The 12,790-nt window shown below is 47.5% G+C and overlaps 5 non-coding genes across 5 annotated transcripts; 4 read left to right on the top strand and 1 right to left on the bottom strand.

The window, feature by feature from the left end:
- Positions 1 to 1,547: 1,547 nt before the first annotated feature.
- On the bottom strand, positions 1,548 to 1,621 carry Trnai-aau. Its single transcript has one exon. It is a non-coding gene; the product is annotated as a tRNA-Ile (tRNA).
- A 613-nt stretch (positions 1,622 to 2,234) lies between these two features.
- Positions 2,235 to 2,308, top strand: Trnat-agu. The gene has a single exon. It is a non-coding gene; the product is annotated as a tRNA-Thr (tRNA).
- A 4,778-nt stretch (positions 2,309 to 7,086) lies between these two features.
- On the top strand, positions 7,087 to 7,159 carry Trnav-aac. Its single transcript has one exon. It is a non-coding gene; the product is annotated as a tRNA-Val (tRNA).
- A 3,039-nt stretch (positions 7,160 to 10,198) lies between these two features.
- Trnas-cga lies at positions 10,199 to 10,280 on the top strand. The gene has a single exon. It is a non-coding gene; the product is annotated as a tRNA-Ser (tRNA).
- Positions 10,281 to 11,995: 1,715 nt separating this feature from the next.
- Trnar-acg lies at positions 11,996 to 12,068 on the top strand. Its single transcript has one exon. It is a non-coding gene; the product is annotated as a tRNA-Arg (tRNA).
- The last annotated feature ends 722 nt before the right edge of the window (positions 12,069 to 12,790 follow it).

Below are 12,790 nucleotides of genomic sequence, written 5' to 3'. Positions count from 1 at the left end.
GAAACCTAGAACAAAAAAAAGAACAACTTTGCTGGTCTCCAGTGCTTTCCACAAAACTTCTTTGGACAAAGAAACACGTCTTTCTTTTTCTAGATTTATTTTATTTTATTTATTGGTGCCGACGGCCTCACACATACAAAGCATATCCTATACCCCAAGTTAGTTTTAAGGTGCTAGTTTCTATCTGGTTTCCTTTCTAAGGGTTTTTAAAGTTTTTGTTTTTCATCATGTGTGTGTGGGGGTGGGGTGGGGTGCTGGGAACCCAACTCAGGTCCTCTACACCAGTAACCTGTGCTCTTAACCACTGAGCCCCAGCCCCAGCCTGCTTGCTTTTGGGGGAAAATATCTTGAATTACTTCATTTCTTTTAAACATCTATTATGGGCTGGGCAAGGTGGTGCACAACTTTGGTCTCAGCAGTCTGGAGACAGAGGCAGGTGGATCTCTGTGAGTTTGAAGCCAGCCTGGTCTACATAGTGAGTTTCAGACCAGTCGGGGCTGCTTAATGAGACCCTATCTCAAAAAAATAAAAATGAAAATAAAAAAGCATCTATTATTTGCATATTTTTGCCTTTTTTCCTCTTTGTTCTTTTTGTTTGTTTCTTTTGTTTTTGGAGTCAGGTCTCACTGTGTAATCCTGCCCTCTGCCCCCACCCCCACCCCCACCCCCACAGAGCTGGTAGTATACGCAGACACCGCCATTTCCTCTTCCTCTTTGTTCTTCCATTCTAACTCCCTTTCCATCCTCTTTGATCTCATCCAATGACGTTCAATCCTGGTCTCCTTCATTCTGCAAATACGTATAGACTATGTCTGTCAAACGCCAGGCTCAGCCACGGATCCAGCAGTTAGAAGATCAAAGGACACCCCACCCTTTTGCACTTGTATTGCAGACAATGGACAGACAGAACCATGGAGCGGACTAGGGGGTAGGACAGGGAGGTAGGCAGTGTTTGCCATACGGAATAGCGAGGAAAGAAATTTCTACTTCTGTCATGTTTGAGTGCAGACCTAAGAAAGTTAAAGAATGAACTGAGCAGTTATCTATCTCCACACCAGAGGCCCAGAGGCAGGAGAAAACTATCTCATTATAAATACATATGTATACAAATAAAGAACCCAGGAGTAAAATGTATGTATTTATGTGAAATGGAGTAAAATAACGGAAAACATGACTACATTTTGACCACATAAAGGCTGATAAAGTGCGGAGACTATCCCTGAATGAGGAGAGAGCAGGGAACGCAGAGGCAAGAGACAGAGAAGCACATCCTCCTCCGATATAAGCAGTGCCCAAAGCCTTCACTTCTCAAGGAATAATTAATTACCCCAACTGCCGAAAGACAGTAGCAAAATTAGGTTTGCACGAACACAGTTCCCTTCCAGGCCCAGAACGAGCACCTATATTTGACCATCTGTTTTCCCAGGAAGCAATGAAGTAACTCCGGATTTTAATCCAAGTTTAATGCGTCTAACAGACAGCCAATACAAGTGCCTCGTAGCTGTGAATTTACTTGTGTCTGGAGATGCAAAAGCACCTCTAACAACTGGCCCGTACGGGGATCGAACCCGCGACCTTGGCGTTATTAGCACCACGCTCTAACCAACTGAGCTAACCGGCCAGGACTGAGCACAGTTCTCGCCTTTCGCTTCATAAATGATGTTGAAACAGTGTACTTCGGACTTCTACTTCAAACGGGCGGATGCACTGGTCCCTTTCCCTACTTTTTCCCACTGAGAGATCCGGAGTTGGCCTCCGGCACGGCTGCGTCACCCGAAGACGCGGTCGTTCTTACACCTGGACATCCGCGTCCCCGAGCCGGTTTCTCCCGGGACCGGCCGCGGCCTGGGCACTCGCAGGTCCCCGGCCGGACTGCGGCTGCGCGCGGAAGTCCCGGGCCAGGCGCCCACAGGTGCGGCGCACAGCACGCAGGTCTCGCGTCGGGAGTCGGAATGCTGGTCCTCCACCAGTGACCTGCTCACCGCAGGACAGAGGGTCCGGGTGGGACACACCGTGGGTGGCAGCTGGTTCTCACCGGTTCCAGCAGAGGCCCTGTGCCATGCGGAGATTGTGCTTCAAGCCTCTATCACAGCCTCCAAAAAGAAGGCTCTGCTTCGGCTGTGACTGATTCCTGGTCTTTTTAATGTCCAAGTTAGTTTCCAAGACTGTTGCACTTTACACACGTGTGAGATCGTTTTCGAATAATACATAACTACATTCTCTCTTCTGCATCTGGCTCCGTGGCTTAGCTGGTTAAAGCGCCTGTCTAGTAAACAGGAGATCCTGGGTTCAAATCCCAGCGGGGCCTTTCTTTGTCTCATTTTACTAATCCCTTGGTGTAAGGTAGTCACAGTTTTTTCTTCACATCCTTTTGATTGGATCACATCAAACCTTCTAAACGTTGCTGAGGAACTGAACAGCGTTGCTTTGGAAGATAGAAAGGGTAATTATTTCAGGAAAAACAGCAGTTAAGACAGAATTCTGGTCTCTAATATCATCAGATTAAAGGTGCATAGTCAGCCTACCCTAGCTGAGGTTTGCTAGGCACTGTGAGAACAAGTGATGGAAACGGATCCTTTAACAGGGTGTGCAGCGCTTGCCTGTAATGCCAGTGCCAGCATTTGGGAGATGGAAGAAAAAGAATCAGGAGTAAGCTTCAGCTGAACATAAGTATCTAACAATTGATTACAAGTGATTGGAAAAACATTTTGAGGCGTGAACGCTTAGAGTCTTTTCAGACAGATTTTTACATAACAGGTCTGAAAACAACATCAAACGCCAAAATGTACGATGTCCGCGTTTTAACTTCTGCTTTTCCTACTTTTCATATTCTAAGATACATTTTCAACTCATGTTAGATTCTATAAAAGGCGGCTCTCCTTTGCAAGTCTCAGAGACTTCTGCAAGTAGTGAATTGGGTCTCACCAACTTCTCTCCTCCTGTAGACACCCCACGGTTTGGGTAATCAGTCCTTCGAGAGCTGAACTTGTAAGAATGCAGTGTGGGGAAGCTTGACACTATAAAGAGCCACTTTGACTGGGGACATAGCTCTGTGAGAAAGGACTTGATTGGCATGCTGGAGACCCTGGGTGAGATCCCCAGCACTATAAAACTAAACTAAAAAACAACAGTAATGATGCCCTTTACAGTGAAATGAGTATAACAGTGTAATATCGTGGAACTCTGAAAGAACTGAAATATTTGAAGGAAGCAAATGACAAAGGAGTCTTTCGACAAAGCCCAGGCATTCGAGCAGCTGTTTCTGTGCCGAATGAACTTTTCTTTCTCCCTTCCTTCCTTCCCTCCCTCCCTCCCTCTCTCCCTCCCTCGCTCCTCCCTCTCTTCCTTCCTTCCTTCTTTCCTTCCTTCCTTCCTTCCTTCCTTCCTTCCTTCCTTCCTTCCTCCCTCGAGCTTTTTGAGACAGGGTCTCACACTGTAGCTGAGGCTGGCCTTGTCATCCAGCCTGGCCTCAAATTTGCGAGATCAAACATCTCTGTATGAGCAATACTTTCCAGACCTATTGTATTGTTTACTTAAGCAGAGCTTCCTTCCTCAAGGATGAAGTGTCATTTGCAAATGGAGGTCTATCTTTGTGCCTCTTTGAGTGTGTGCCTGTGTGTGTGTGTATGTGTGTGACTGTATGTGTTTGAGTGTGTATTTTTGTGTGTGACTATATTTGAGTGTATGCATGTATATGTGTGTGTGTGTGTGTATGTGTATATATGTGTGTCTGTATGTATGCGTGAGGGTGTGGGGGGCATTGCTGGATAGCTTTAGTTGTCAATGTAACACACCTGGGTAGAGGGAGCCTCAACTGGGAAATTGCCTCCATTGAACTGGCCTGTGGCCATGTCTGTGGGGCATCTTCTTGATTGTTGAATGATGTGGGAGGACCAGCCCACTGTGGATGGTGCCACCCCTGGGCAGGTTGTTCTGTACTGTATAAGGAAGCAGGCTGAGGATGGGCCAGGGGAGCAAGTCAGTAAGCAGGTTCCTCCATGGCCTGTACTTCAGCGCCTGCCTCCAGGTTCCTGCCCTGAGTTCCTACTTTTGACTCCTTCAGTGATGAACTGTGACCCAGGAGATATAAGATAAAATAAACCCTTTCCTCTCCAAGTTGGTATTGGTCAGAGTGTTTTGTCATAGCAATCAAAAGAAAGTAGAACAGAATGTATATGTAGCTGAGGTTGCCTGGAAGTCCTGGTCATCCCACATCCACCTCCCAAGTACTGGGAATGCAGGTCTACACCATCCTGAGTTGCTCTTAAGGTAGGCCTGCAGCTGTCCTGAGTAATTATGTGATTTTTTTTTCCTTGTGTCCAGGGTTAATTTTCACCACTGGGCACTCAATCAACTGATAGATTGATTTTGGTGTCCCTGAAAAAGTGAAGAGTGAGGCACATGATGGGGGAGTGGGGGAAAATGTTGAGAAGAGACCATGGCCCAGCTGCTCCCCCCACCCCCCTCCAGAAGTCCAACCCGGAGCGGGAGGCGGCCTGCACCATTAGGAAGCAGCCTCTACACTGGCGCTCCCAGACCACCTGCCGCCTTCTGTTGGCCGCTTCTTACCTGCTGTAGCGCTGTCTTCTCTGTGTAATGAATGCTGCGGCTGTGTCCACAATCCACAGAAGGCGTTCAGAATCTTAGGAGTGTCCACACACAGACTGTTAGGTTTTAACTGCTCTGGGCACACACCTTAGTCATGATCACATGCAAACATCCTGACAGTTTCCAGGACTGGTACTCCAGCAGGTATGGGGTATCCGGAGCCATGGTCCCTGCACCACTCACAACTGCTCCATCCACTGTGCTGACCTTTGCTGCCATCTGCAGCCAATCATCCCAGAAATCTATGCCCAGACGAAGTCTCACCCAAGTCCCTCCCAGACTCCTGTTTCCATTCCCACCTGGACTTCATTTAAAAGCCACAAACTGACTCAAAGCCTGTGGTTAGACTGGACTCTTCCCACCCACCAAGTCCCCACAAATCATCACCAAGTCCTACTGATTCCACCTTATGTGAAGCCTGTTTCCTCTGTCTTTTACTAGTTCATTTGAGCCCTCAGGATCTCTCTGTCACCATCTACAACAACCCCCACTTGTTTTCCCTGTCTTGGAGATAGGTGGTCGAACTCAGGCCTTGAGTGCTCACCTGCAACCCCAGCCCTTGAGAAGCTGAGACAGGAGGATTGCTACAAGCTTCAGGCCAGCTTGGGCGACATGGTAAGATCCTGTCTCAAAGAATAAATAATAGCATGGTGGCACACGCCTTTAATCCCAGCACTAGGGAGGCAGGGACAGGCAGATCTCTGTGAGACGGAGGCCAGCCTGGTATACATATTGAGTTCCAGGTCACCTGGGCTACAGGGAGACTCTTTCTCAAAAAAACAGATATAAAAATAGGGGTTGGAGAGATGGCTCAGCAGTTAAGGGCACTGGCTGTTCTTGCAGAGAACCTGGTTTGGTTCCCAATACCACATGTTGCTCACAACCTTCCATAACTCCAGTTCCAGGGGATGTGATACCCTCTCCTGGCCTCCGTAGGCATTGCATACATGGGTGCACTTACATACATGCTGACAAAACAATCATATAAAAAAATTTTTTATTTATTATAACGTGTATGAGTGTAGTACCTACATGTGTGTAAATGTACCCGTGTCATGCAGTGCCAAAGGCGGTCAGAAGAGGGTAACAGATCCCTTAGAACTGGAGTTACAAATGGTTGTTAGCCACCATGTAGGTGCTGGGAATCAAACCCCAGCCCTCTGCAAGAGCAATCAGTCCTCTTAACAGCTGAGACAACTCTCCAGCCCCACATAAAAGCTTTTAAAATTAAAAATAGACTTCCTAATCTTTTTTTTTCTATAACCCAAGCTGATTTGGAACTCAACTGTGCAGCCCAGACTAACCTTGAACTTTTGACAATTCCCCTGCCTCAGCCTCCTGAGATGTGAACCATCTTTCATAAATTTCAGGGTACTTCCCCTTCCTCCCCCCCTCTCTTCTTCTCTCTCCCTCTCTCTGGAGACAGGGTCTTACTCTACAGCCCTGGCTAGCTTCAAATTCAAGACCATCTTCCTACCTGACCCCGAAAGCTGGGATTCCGCATCTATGCCCTTAGTATGCCTCCAAAAGCAAGATGTACCGGCTCTTCTTTTTAACTCTATTACACGGTCCAGCATCTGGTGTTGACTGATTTTCCCTTTTACATTTGGTGGTCATTCATGTTAGGTTTGGACCCACCTTTGTTAACTTTTCTTTTCGCCCAACTAACCTTCGTTCCTCCTTGAGGAAACTCATCTGTTCCCTTGTTCCTTCTTTTGGATTAATATTTGTTATTCAATTTAACCTGATATGTTTTCTCCCTATTCACTTTTTCTTTTTTTTTTTTTTTAAAACAGGGTCTGGCTAAGTTTCTCAGGTTTGCCTTGAATCTCTGTAGTTTCCACAGGCCTTGAACTTTCATCCTCCTGCCCCACCAGGCCCAGCTTCCTCTGCTTCTAAGATTTTTCTTTTTCATTCTTTCTTTCAACCATTTTAATGTGGCTTAGACTACCCATCGTTTTCTTTATGTCTCTTCTAGTTGGTGTTTACTAAGGCAATCTAGTGTGAGAGTTGAGGTCTCATTCTTTTCATGGATCTGTGCATTAAAGATTAGTGCACTTCAGTGTATTTCAACCTACGTTGATTAAAAAGCAAAACCCATTTCACTGGCTGATCGAAGGTTTGTCTTCGACGTCTTCAATTTCTCTCCTCACATTCGGGTCAAAAATCTATCTTCCCCTCTTTAGAAGGCGAGCCCCTTCTTGCTGGATCCAGTCCGTAAATTCCCATTTCGTCAGATATCTGTGGCCTTCCTTGAACACTGCACACTGTAGCTCATTTGGTGAGCGCAGTTCTACCAGTGCTGTTCGGTCCTGGGGTCGGGGGCGGGGGGGGGGCGGGCATCGTCTCTGTCAGTCAAATGTTAGAGGAATTGCAGGACTGCAAATCCGCAATTTCCCAATGAAGACATCAAGAACTAGTTACTTCTGTAACCAAGAATAGAACCACTTTCTGCCCTGTGACCCCTGTGCTGTGGTTGTTTCCGTAGTGTAGTGGTTATCACGTTCGCCTAACACGCGAAAGGTCCTTGGTTCGAAACCAAGCGGAAACAGGTGGAGCTTTTAGTTTTCATCCGTGTCCTGGACATGAAAATTCATGCAAACTCTTGAGGACCAGCAGCAATCTAAACTGATGCCACTGGAACCGAACCGTGTCCACTTAGATGTCGGCCACCGTGTCCACGACCAGGGGCACAGGTGACCCGGATACGCCTTCCCTGAGCAGGTGACCGCTGGCTTGCTAGGAATCCTGAGGCCTGGTTCAATCCTCTCCCCTCCCTTCTCCCCCTCCCACACCAGGCCCGGCTGTACCTGGATTCTGGTGGCCAGCTACGACCCTGCTTTCCATCAAGGTCATCTGGCGCTGGATGTCTCCAGCATCTCTATGGGCCCAGGCCACCCAGGACGGTGGCCAACCTGCCCTGCACAGGAATGAGCCAGACCATTTCCAGAACCAGCTTGACATTTGTGCTGTTTGTAGGACTTCTTGGAAATGAGAAAGGAAAATGTTTAAAATTTTAGTGCCTTGTCGGGTGCTTTGTCACGTTTTATTAAAAAACGCAGGTGCCCAGAAGGAAGTGTTTACACGGTCCTAAGCAACACTCAGGAAGTGGACCTCCCGGTTTTTTCCTGGGAACACAGTTGGCACAGTGCTGCACTAGGTGATCACATGGGAGAGGCAGATCCCAGGAAGCCAAGCCGGAGGTCGCCATTTTCTGCCAAGATTGTTCCGGTTCCCCTGTCAGTGAACTAAGAATCCGCTCTTGATCCTAAACAGAGCGAATCCTTTCGCCCCCATTCAAAGGAGTTTATTTCGTTAGAGGTTGAATCCTAACAGATCTCAGATCCAGGATATCATAACAGGATAAAGGGATTAAAAGCAGAAAGGAGCTTTACAGAGCCTGAAACACGACTGTGTATTTTCAAATCCATGCTACATTCTGCCCTTTTCATTAAATATAACTGCCTCAGATGACCTACATAGCTTTCTTTTTAATTTGTTGTTGAATTTTTGTGTATTTCATACAGAACATCTTAATCATCTTTATACCCTGTCCCCCTTGGCCCCTTTCCACAGCATGCCCCTACTGGAATTCATGCATTCTGTAATTTGTATATAGGCCAAACTTGTCATGTTAGTGTCCCCAGATGTCCCTCAGTGCAAGTTCATCCACTGAAGTCTAGTCAGCCTATCTAGAGTCCCTCCCTTTAAGAAGATCAGCTCTTCTTCACCCAGCAGTAATCTGCTGCCAATAATTCTTCAACTAAGATTGGGGTTTACTGTCCATTTCCACAGTTCTGTGCTGGGTTTGTCTGCTTGAGTTTGCATGGGTCTTGTGCATGCTGACACCATCGCCGTAGGTTCATATGAGAAGGATCCCAAGAGCCCGTAGGACCATTTCTGTATAGTCATACACCTCCTCCCTGGCTCTTACAATCTTTCTGTCCCCTCTTCCATAATGGTCCCTGAGCCCTGGGTGGGTGGATTGTAATATAGGAGTCCTGTCCAAGGACCCACACACTCTATAGATGTAGACTCTTATTCTCTACGTTTTGGCCGTTTGTGGCCTTTGGTGCTCCCAGCCCTCTGTTGCATGAGGGAACTTTGTTGCTGAGAACTGAAAGATGCGTTAGTGTTCTCTGAATCCCTTGTTCTGCGTTCCATGAGCCTTAGGGGTGGCTCACCCTTGTAATCTTAGCACCAGGGAGGCAGCTGCAGGAGGACTGAGACCCTGTGTCTACTGTCTCTGAGAGTCTAATACGTAGTATACAACTTCTAGATGCCATTCTCTACAACACACTCTATGCACCTGGCTGAAGTGAGCTCATGTCCACAAGCCACAGATCACTGTCTCCTGAACTTTGCTCTCTACTGGGGCCCTGCAGTGGCCTGTCTCCCACCCTAGACTCCACACATGTCATCTTCTCTCCCTGTAAAGCTCTTTGCTTGCCTTTGCCTAGTTTTCTATTGTGCTTAGATTTCAGTCAAATTATTTCTTGGAAGAAATTCCCTAAGTGAAAGCCCTGTACCCTCACAGAAATGTATATTCTTTTCCTTTGAACCTACTAAGTTTATCAGAATGGTAACTCGCATCTGTTGTCTGGAGGGTAAGTTGCTCAAGGACAAGGGCAACATCTATACTCAATCCACAGTGACTCCACAGTGCCTTGCATAGTACCCATGACATATTAAGTACCTGATGGACACTTGAACATGAAACTGAACTCTTACCACACTTTCTGAGGAAGGTATTTCTTTCCTGATTTTAAGCTGAGATGCTGAGGCTTGCAGAAATGGCCTACTGTGCCTATGGGTGGAACTAGCATGAGTGATGATCCACATGTAGGTACTCTTGACTCCAAAGTGCTTGTCCATTCTGTGATATTATATTGGACTTAAGTGTGTATGTTTTAAATTCCCAAGCCCTTATCCTTGCAATTTCCATATCATATTGAAACTAATAACAGGAAGCTTCGTGTGGTAGCACATGCATGTAAGTCCAACATTAAACAGCCGAGCCAGAAGGATTGCTATGAGTTTGAGACCAGTTTGAGCTACGTAGTGAGACCATGTCTTCCAAAAAGAAAGGAAAAGAAAGTAACAAAGGAAAGAAATCACAAGGACAGCAGTAATAGCTGTTAAATCGAGTATTTAGGGATTTTCTATATAATAACAAAGTGTGGGGGGAGTGCTATTGTTACAGTAATTCACTTGATTTGTAGATGCAGCAACTGAGGAGTGATGGTTTATTGATAACTACCTTGCTCAAGGTCATACGGATTGTAGAATTTGGAGCTGGTGTTTTCACCCGTGTGTGAGACATGGTCTTCTGGGTTGAAACCTCTGGAAAATGAAGGACCTATGGGAAGATTCCAGCCATGTAAGGAGAGGCAGAGAGAGCCCAGAATGGAGAGATTCACTCAGCAGACCAGGCCTGGCATTACAGGCTGTAATACCACATACTCAGGAGATTGAGGAAGGATGGTTGTAAATTCAAGGCTAGACCGGACAAACTGTCTCAAAAAAAGGAGGGCTGTAGTGCAGCAATGGTGTATGTTAATTTTCAGTCGAATAACTTTCAGCCTATGGGGCTGTGATGGCCGAGTGGTTAAGGCGTTGGACTCGAAATCCAATGGGGACTCCCCGCGCAGGTTCAAATCCTGCTCACAGCGATTGTGTTTATCTTCCTGGAAACAATTGTGACTTCTGCAAAGGTTTTGGTGGTGGGACCAAACACTTTGGGCTGCAGTTCCCCTTTGCAACCTGAAGTCTTCAGGGAGACCCCACGGAGCTGAGGGTTCGGAATTCAGCATCTTCTCCAGGGGAAGGTGGGGAGAGGTGGGGAGGGTGGAGGAAGGTGGAGAGGGTGTAGTGAGATTATTCCTTTAACACATATTCAGGCGGCATCACAGGGTGGTGGAAGCCAAATCTAAGGGCCTTTTTTTTTTGGTCTTTTTGAGACAGGGTCTGTTGGAACTCACTATGTAGAACAGACTGGCCTTGAACTCACAGAGATCCGCCTGCCTCTGCCTCCCCAAGTGCTGGGACTAAAGGAGTGCGCCGAGGGCTTTTTATACAGAGGACACAGTTCGGCCTCTGATGCCTTTTCAACCTTGTCTCTATCACTAACAAACCCCTCCTTTTTTCTCTCTTTCTCTCTCTCTCTCTCTTTTTTTGAGACAGGGTCTCCCTGGAGCTCCAGCTGTCCTGGAACTCACTATGTAGACCAGGCTGGCCTTGAACTCAGAGAGATCCGCCTGCCTTTGCCTCCCAGGTGCTGGGATTAAAGGCGTGCACCATGCCCGGCCCAAATCCCTCCTTTTAAAGCACTTTCTACATTTTCACTTATGTTGCCTACTTTGAACAGCTAAGCAAACTTTAAGTCATTTTGATACTTGTTAGTAAATACCTTCCTAGTTCCTGAGCGTCTGTCAAACGTGATTCCTAACCATGTACTAAAACGTCTACTGAAGTATTGTGACCCTATCAGATGTTCATTTTAAGTGCCTTTAACTAGTTCAATGAGTTATACTATTTTACAATAAATCTCTCCATGGTGAGCAATCACAGTTTTTACCTGTTTTGATTAAGGGGGAAAGATTATGATTGGCACTTTCACAAATGTGTTGTAAAGCGCGTCATTCCTAAAATATGTAAATTTAAAACAATGGGGATTGTCGAGCATTCACCCAAATATATCTTCAGCTTCCACTTTAATATGAAACATGAAACTCGGTGTGGGCACGTGGTTGATGTGAACAAAAGTGACAAAAAGCTCAAATTAGGCACAGAAAAGACAAATACTGATCTGCGGAAATCGGTACGCTTCCTACGGCGTAATCAAGATCTCACAGATAAAAACTGCTCTATTTGAAAGTAGAAGGAGGCTTATACAGGGGTGGGAAAGGTCCAACGGGAGAGAATAGGGATGGAAAGACAAAATATGGCGTGTTTTCTCACACATGCAGAGTCTACATGAGAAAGGGCGTGTGTGAGCGTGTGTAATTGTGCGTGTGTGTGACAAGAAAGGAGAAGCCGGACTGTCTCGGGGAGGGAAGCGAACCAGCGAGGGTGGAGGAGGATGCGAGAGGAAGGCCAAAGGCAAGTTAAAACGACGCGTGAGTGTGAAAATGTCATCATGAAGCCCGTGGCTTCCTATGCTAACAACATTAATTTCAAAACAATGAAAATTGGTCCTGGTTGTCAGTAAAGATACTCTGTGAGGTGTATTGTGCAAACAAACCGCGAAACGGTCTCCTAATTGCTCACTGTGCTCCCACGCCGCCCGGTCGGGGTTTTGAATCAACACAGCTAGAATAGGACCAGACGTGTCGGTCCGGGCTGCACAGACCTCGAAGTGCGACCACTCAAAGAAGGCTCGGGGTGCGGGCCAGTGGCGCAATGGATAACGCGTCTGACTACGGATCAGAAGATTCCAGGTTCGACTCCTGGCTGGCTCGTTCAGGAGGGTCTTTTTGTTTTGTTTCTCTCTGAACGTTAATTCATGTCTATGAAGAGGGCCGCCGTTTTCCGACCCCCCTCGCTACTTCCCCAGCTTCGAAGGCTGTACTCCCAAGAGCGCCTCCCACCGCCCCAAAGCTCTTCCTGAATTCCGGGGATCCCCCGCCCTAGTCCCAGCACTCGGGAGGCAGAGGCAGGCGGATCTCTGTGAGTTCGAGGCCAGCTGGGGCTACAGGGGAGACCCTGTCTCAAAATTAATAATAATAATAATAATTAATAAGGAAATGACAGGGCGTGGCGATGCGGGCCTGCCTGAACCGCTAGCGCCCGGGAGGTGGGGGCGGGACGATGCGAGGCCCAGTTTCAATCAATAAATCAGCTTTAGGAAACCTTGCCTTGGCTCCATCGGCATTTCTTCCCTTTGGGAAGAGTTCTCCCTCCCCGCCGTCTCTACCGCACCCAGGACTGCCGGGCCCCAGGGGTGCTGGCCGGGTCTGCCCGGCTGCAGGACGCCAGGTTCGGCCTCGGGGGAGTAGAGGACGCTCCGCCAGGCCATCCCGGTCCCCCGGCCGCCCAGTCCCACTGAGAGGGGCAGAAGCTTAGAGCTGGGAGGCAGTGGGCGAGAGAGAGACCGAGGGGGAGGGGAGGGGAGGGGAGGGGAGAGGGGAGAGGGGAGAGAGAGACCGAGGGAGGAGGGGAGAGGACCGGGGAGAGAGGGGAG

The sequence above is a fragment of the Nannospalax galili genome, unplaced genomic scaffold, assembly GCF_000622305.1.
Source record: "Nannospalax galili isolate Female #2095 unplaced genomic scaffold, S.galili_v1.0 scaffold952, whole genome shotgun sequence".
Lineage (NCBI taxonomy): Eukaryota > Metazoa > Chordata > Mammalia > Rodentia > Spalacidae > Nannospalax > Nannospalax galili.
This window is presented reverse-complemented; position numbering and strand designations above follow the sequence as displayed.